Source organism: Rattus norvegicus, chromosome 3 (assembly GCF_021556685.1).
Source record: "Rattus norvegicus strain SHRSP/BbbUtx chromosome 3, alternate assembly SHRSP_T2T, whole genome shotgun sequence".
NCBI lineage: Eukaryota > Metazoa > Chordata > Mammalia > Rodentia > Muridae > Rattus > Rattus norvegicus.
Genome location: NC_141536.1, coordinates 143,522,262 through 143,529,235, shown reverse-complemented (window position 1 = coordinate 143,529,235; position 6,974 = coordinate 143,522,262). Strand labels below are relative to the sequence as shown.

Sequence of the window (6,974 nt, the reverse complement as noted above, 5' to 3'; positions counted from 1 at the left end):
CAGTCTAAAAATACTGTATTCTGATTTTAGCCTCCACTAAGTTTCCTAGAAAACCCATCTTCTGAAAGCGCCCACAACTCACAACCACTGGCCACGCCCACCTATAAGCCCCACCCGCAGAGACCCGCCCCTCAGTCTAGAAGCGCGGGACCCTGAGGTCCCGCCCAGTCACCCTGTTTCAGAAGCTGCGCGCGCAGCGCAGCGCAGCGCAGCGCAGCAGCGGGATCAGCAGTTGGGGTTGAGTACGCGGCAAGTGCAGGCGCTGCCGAAGAAACGGCACTGGCAGGAGGCGCACGGGTTGCAGCAGGCGGGCGCAGGCGGCTTGCAGCTGTCGCGGGTGGCCACGCAGGGCGAAGGTGGCGGGGGCCGTGCCACCTTCTTTATCGAAGCCTTTTTCTGTAGGAGAGAGACGTTGAAGACTGCTGAACGGGCCACGCCATCCTGCGACCCTCTGACCCCTACCCACCTCTACTCTTGAGTGCAGGGCATCCCAGAGGGTCCTTGCCTTCCACCCCAACCTGCACACCGCCTTCATCTTCAAGCATGCCTAGCTCTGCCCGGGCTCTTTTCTTAGACCCCACTCAGCCCTAGTTTTAAACAACCTTCCTGCTTCACGCCTTTCACCATCCCCGTTACCCACTGTCCCTGGTTAGGCCACTTGCTGTCTTGACACCTGTCCTCTAGAGTTAATATCTTCCAATGCATAGGAAGAAAGCTCTTCCTATGACCTCATTGTCTGCTTAAGGGTCCCCAGTGATTTCTCTAGGGAAAAACTAACTTCCTTTGGGCCCTAGAAGACCCCTGTGTTTTGTCTCTGCCCTTTGGGCTAGCGCTACCCCATAGCCTAAAGATATTCTAGTACGGGAAGTCAGTGTGCTGTTTAGTAATAAAATGCGGACAGTGCAACTGAGGAATTGAGTTTTCTATTTAAGTGTAACATAAACATGTATTTTCCTGTTAAACACAAATTTACTAGGTCCACCTTTAGTATTGGGATTGACATGTGCTGTGTCAGCTGTACACCAGATTTTAAAGATTGCATAAAAGTAACTTTAAAAATCGTTTACATGTTAAAATATTACTTTTTACCGAATTCTTAATGTTGTTAGTCTTTTAAGGAGTATTATAAGGGGTTGGGGATTTAGCTCAGTGGTAGAGCACTTGCCTAGCAAGCGCAAGGCCCTGGGTTCAGTCCCCAGCTCCGGAAAAAAAAAAAAGGAGGCTATTATAAAATGCAAAGTTATATATACAAAATTATATATATACTGTGTTTCTACCGGATATTGCTCAAGCTTACTAAATTTCCGTTTAATACTTCTCTAGGCCTTCACCATGCTTTATCTAAGAATGTAAACTAGTTTATTGATTTACTTGCAGCCTGGTTTCCCTACACTGACATAAGCTCCACACAGCAGCAGTCTCTTGTTTACTGCTGAGTTACCAGCACATGTACATTATAGTATGTACATATATTTTGTTCAGTGCTCTCTGCTTTGGTTACAGTCGACCCAATTATCTGAGACACATTAACACAGGAGTAGGACGTACCAACAATGCTCCAATCTGCTATTTATCAGAGTGTAGGAACCTGTATTATCACAGTATGGTTTTAGGTATAGGTACAAAACCATGAAATGGTCCTCAATCAGTGAGAAAGCATTCTTTTACTCTATTTCAGCTTGAAAGGCTCCATTTGTTCCTAATATGCCATTCATTACTTTTTTTTTTAAATGCAGTCTAACTGCCTTTTTAACAAAGCATGTTTTAGCATCGTTTCTCAAGTTGTGGGTCAAGACCTCTTGGGAGTCCTTAATAACCCTTTCACAGGGCTTACCTCAGACCACTGGAAAACACAGATATTTACAATTCATAACTAACAAAATCACAGTGATGAAGTAGTAATGAAAATAATTTTAAGGTTGCAGTCACCCCACCATGAGGAACTGTATTAAAGGGGTTGAGGACCCTGGACTCCGAGCCTTTAGCAGGTAATAATGGGGTTGGGGATTTAGCTCAGTGGTAGAGCGCTTGCCTAGCAAGCACAATGCCCTGGGTTCAGTCCCCAGCTCCGGAAAAAAAAAGAAAGAAAGAAAGAAAGAAAGAAAGAAAAGAAAGCAGGTAATAACATGCAGCTTACTTTAATATAGTATTTTGTTTTGCCGTAGTGGGAATTGAACCCAGGGCTTTGTGTGTTTCAGGCAAGCTTTACTACTCCACTATATCCCCATCCTTTAAAGATTTTCATTTTGTGACAGCGTCTCCATTTGCTCAGGTGGGCACCCTGAATTTGCTGCAAAGTTCCAGCAGACCTTGAAGTGGGGACCCTCCTGAGCCCCTGGGGTTGCAGGCCTGTGCTGCCATGCTCCATCAATGGTGTTTTTTTTTTTTGTTTGTTTGTTTGTTTGTTTGTTTGTTTGTTTTTTTTTTGTTGAATCTCTCACTCTAGCTATAGCAAGTGGTGTCAGTTTCTATCATACTTCTATGTTTCAGTGGCTGGGCAGTCCAGGCGCATCCAGAACTTGGTATGTAGTTTGGGATGGCCATGAACTCCTGATCTCTGTGGTCCCCCCAAACCCCAGGTACTGGGAATACAGCTGTGTACCACCATATCCCACTCAGTTTCATTTTTTAATGTTTTTAGTTTGTTTGTTTGGGAACAGGGTTTCTCTGTGTAGACCAGGCTGGTCTCAAACTCAGAGATCCACCTGTCTCTGCCTCCTGAGTTCTGAGGAGGCAGAAGGTTGTGCACCACCACACCCCGCCCAACTTCTATTTTCTGTTCTTTACATCTTCTTATCTTTATAATTTTTTGATGTGCCTTGTGTTTTGATTGCATGTATGTCTGTGTGAGGGTGTCGGACCCCCTGCAACGTGAGTTACAGACAGTTGCAAGTGGCCATGTGGATACTGAGAATCGAACCCGGGTCCTCTGCAAGGGCAGCCAGTGCTCTTCACCACTGAGCCATCGCTCCCCTTTCTGATTTTTAAGCAGATGAAACAACTGGGCACAGTGGCATGGACCTGTACTCTTCAGCACTCTGGGAGCTCTGGACAAGGAGGGTGGAAGGTTTGCAGTCAGCCTGCACTGCAGAGCAAAATCTTGCTGGAAATACTCTAGGGCTGAGAGTGTGGCTCAGGAGTGGAACGGCCCACCTTGCACAAGTCCCTGGAACTTGGTCCCCAGGACTGCAAAGGAGGCAGGAAAAGAGGAAACTCAGGTAAGGCAAGAGTGGTTCTTCAGCAGCTGGGGTTTAGGTAAATATCCAAAAGAACTGAGAGACAGATTTCAGGAATGCTCAGGTAGCCTTGGGAACTAGTTTTCAGCAGGCTGCTGTTTTGCTCACTGAATTTCGGCTCTCAGGCTTCTATGGAAGCCCTAAGGTTCCAGGCCAGGAAACCTCTAGGTAGTTTTCAGGTTTTTTTTTTTTCTTGTTTCCTGGAGGCCGAGGAAGTATCTTTCATTTAGTTCTCAGCCCTGGCTTGCAGTTCTCCCACCCCACTCAAGAGCTCCCAGGTCTACCTTGGAAGACCTCTTCCGCTTCTCCGCTTCTTTTCTGCTGATCTTCTTGGATTTCTTGTTCAGTGCTTCAAAGAAAGACAGAAGGAGCAAAGCCAGATGTTTCTGGGGGCCCAAGCTGTGGTGAAGTGGGAGAAGCAGAGGGGACTCTGGGAAGTCTTAGGGAGAGAAAGAGGAGACTTCCAGATGAATCACATTAGGGAATCAAGCCAGCAGGTTCTTGTTAGCCTGGCTTCAGACCTAAAGAGCAGCGTACTCTGAGGGGAGGCCAAGAGTAAACCCAAGAGAGACCTGGGACCTGTCAGTGGCATCTGTTAAGAGAGCTGGTCTTTGACCTTGCTAACCCCTGAACGCTGCTAGTTCTCGCAGGTGCAAGAACAGCCTGGGAAAATGGACGCAGCCTTTTGTTACTGGACACATCATTCCCACCATCACCACCACCATCACCATCATCACCACCACCACCACCACCACCACCACCATCTAATCTCAGAGCCAGGTATACCTGACTCAAACCTATATAGCAGCTATGGTCTTTCCCTTGACAATCAGTTTTCTCATCTCCCAGAAAGAGTTCCACTGTAAGAAATTTCTATATGTTTACATGGGGCTGGAGAGGTGGTTTAGTAGTTAAGAGTGCTTGGTGTTTGTGCCTGGTTTGTTTCTCCACACCTATGTGGTGACTCACAGCTGCCTGTAACTCCAGTTTTAGGGGCTTCAACGTCCTCCTCTGGCCTCTGAGGGTACCAGGCATACAGTGTATAAGCATAGATGAAGGCAAAAAGCACATATTCACATAAAAATAAAATATTTTTAAAAGACCGACATATCAGCAGGGCATGGTGGCACATGCCTTTAGCCCCAGCACTTAGAAGGCAGAGGCAGGATCTCTGAGTTCAAAGAAGCTTGGTCTACAGGGTGAGATCCAGGAGAGTCAGAGCCATACAGAGAAACCTTGTTTTGAGATACTCAAAACAAACAAAACAAAGCAAAAACCCCAAAACCAAAAAACAAAACCAAACCAATAACTAACTAAATAAAATAAAAAGGGCTGGCATATCAATAACATTGATGTCTCCTCTTTTCCCTCTTTTGACTTCCCTGATCTGTCTAGATCTGTGCCCAGTGAAATGCAAGTCTGCAAAGATCTACTAGTCCTGAGCTTCCGTGTATGATCTGCCTCTGTCTGCGTTCTGGCTCTGCTCATTAGGAACTAACGCCAGTAAGCTCCAGTTTCACCAGTTGTAAATTATAAGTGGAACGGGAGTCACCTCACGAAACCTAGCATACTATGTGTGTTATCACTTACAGGAAATGAATCGGACCTTATGCGTGCTAAGCACGCACTCCCATCGGGCTTCATCCCCAGCCCTTTATGATTAGGTGAGATCAAACCACACAAGATCTCCAAGGCCGGACTCGGCTACTCCTCGTAACTTCCCATCCCGTGGCCAGACTCATTTATCGCGGACTGATTTCTAGTTCCGAGGTTTACCTAAAGTTTGTTTTGTTGAAGAATTCTACGATTCGTTAAAGTTCATCAATGCTAAATAAAACCAAGTCCACCAAGCACGCACCTTGACCTAAGGCTTCTTCAGATCTCTGACACACTAAACTTGGTATTACAGTGGTGGCGCGCAGAGCTTTCCCAAACTCAAGCTCTCAAGGACACTGCCAAGGACGCTATTTCCCTAGGAATGAGGGAGAAAGCACCATAGCTGTGGCGGGAGGCAGCTCAGGCAGCAGGATGACATACTGTACTCCCTCTCATGGGTCAGAGCCTAGAGGCTGGGTCCCAAGGCAGGCTACTCACCCACAATGGAAACAGAGGAGAAATCCAGTGAGTTAGACTCCTGTCATCTCCAAGCGTCTCCTCAAATACCAGGTGGCTGTGGACGGTGAGGAAGCACAGGAAGCCCACGAGGGTGGCCAGGAGTAAGCGGGTGACATCCATCCTGAGAAGCCTAAGTTGGGCAGAGAAGGGGATCAGGGGTGGGTGGGAGAGAAGATGGTGGTAAGGGATGAATGTACCTTTTTGCTCTCTCTGTGTGCCTTTGGACTGGTGGTCCGACTCTGCCACACAAGTCTCTCAGAAGGGCCGGAAGTGGAGCAAGGCTGAGGGTAGGGAAGGGATGTTGATATGGGGAGAAGACAGAAAAGGAGAGATGGGGAGAAGAAAGACGAGGGAGGGAGGGAAGGAGGGAGACTGAAGCCAAGGGGACAAGAATTCTTTGTGTTGCTTTGTGCTGTCCAGAGGGCGGAGTACTGACTCTCTGTGTTTCTTTTCTTTCTCTTTCTTTTTTTACCCCATCCTGTACAAGCAACAGTCCCCAGAGACCTTAGGCCTAGGCAGAGTTGTGGAAAGGGCCTCCTGGCCCCCAGGAGTGCCTCACAGTGGCAGAGGTCTTTGCTAAGGTGGAGAGAATCCAGCTAACAAGGCAGAGCTCAGTGAGAAGGATGAAGGGTGAAGGCTCCTGAAGACAAGTGTGTGTCCTATACCCGATTCCCTGCTGACCCATTGCAGGCCGGGAGGGATGTGTCAGGATGTGTCCACGGAAACTAAACGGATTTCTTTATTTGCTAGCCCGATTTTTGAAGGGGCAGATGGACTTTCAGCAGATTTCTTTCCTCAAATGCTTTCTGTCACTATTGGATCCCCATCCCTTCCCACCCCACTGCCCCATTTCCCTCTCAGGTTTTGAAAAAGCCTGGGTCTGCATTTCCAAGGTTTCCTCCACCCTCGGCACACTGACTGTCACAGGAGAAGAGGGTAATATAGGTTGCTCATTCTGATCCTACCCAACTGCTGGGCTCCCTGTGCAGCTCCCTGGCCAGCGCCAGCCTCCTCCTCTCTGTTCTCAGCTTGGTTGGCATGCTGGCTAGTTTTATGTCAATGTGACACAAGTCAGAGTCATTTGGGAAGAGGAAACTTCAATTGAGAAATGGCCCCTACCGGACTGGCCCGTGAGAAAGTCTGTAGCACATTTTCTTGATTGATGATTAATGTGGGAGGGGGTGGCTCACTGTGGGCAGTGCCCCCACTGGCATAGTGGTCCTGGGTGCTGTAAGAAAGCAGGCTGAGTAGGCCATGAGTTGCAAACCATGAAGCAGCACTCTTCCATGGCCTCTGCATCAGCTCCTGCCTCCATGTTCCTGCCTGATTTCCTCTGATGATAGACTGTGAGCCGAGAGTTGTAACCTGGAATAAACCCTTCCTTCCCCACGTTTCTTTTGGTTACGGTGTTTCTACTGAAGCAATAGAAATACTAAGACAGTTGGCACCAGGTTTTCTGCATGCCATTACATTGCAGGAGAAGACCCAAGCAACTGGCCTCCACCCCTTCCAATTGTCCTGGGACTGTAAGGGACAGTCCTGACCTTTAGAAGTCCACCCACCCATGTAGCCCCAATGCCAGTTCTTTTTGATGGCCTTAGATCTTCTTTTCCATCACCAGGC

At 47.8% G+C, this 6,974-nt stretch overlaps 1 pseudogene across 1 annotated transcript in view; it reads right to left on the bottom strand.

Annotated features, from left to right (window-relative positions):
• Positions 1-6,974, bottom strand: part of Asip (agouti signaling protein) — an 87,638-nt pseudogene continuing 80,664 nt past the window's right edge. Inside the window, exons 2-4 of the transcript NR_131764.1 lie at positions 5,331-5,481; positions 3,521-3,585; positions 1-396 (exon numbers count right to left, since the gene is read on the bottom strand). The product of NR_131764.1 is annotated as an agouti signaling protein, transcript variant 1, non-coding (transcript). The remainder of the gene's footprint in view (positions 397-3,520; positions 3,586-5,330; positions 5,482-6,974) is intronic.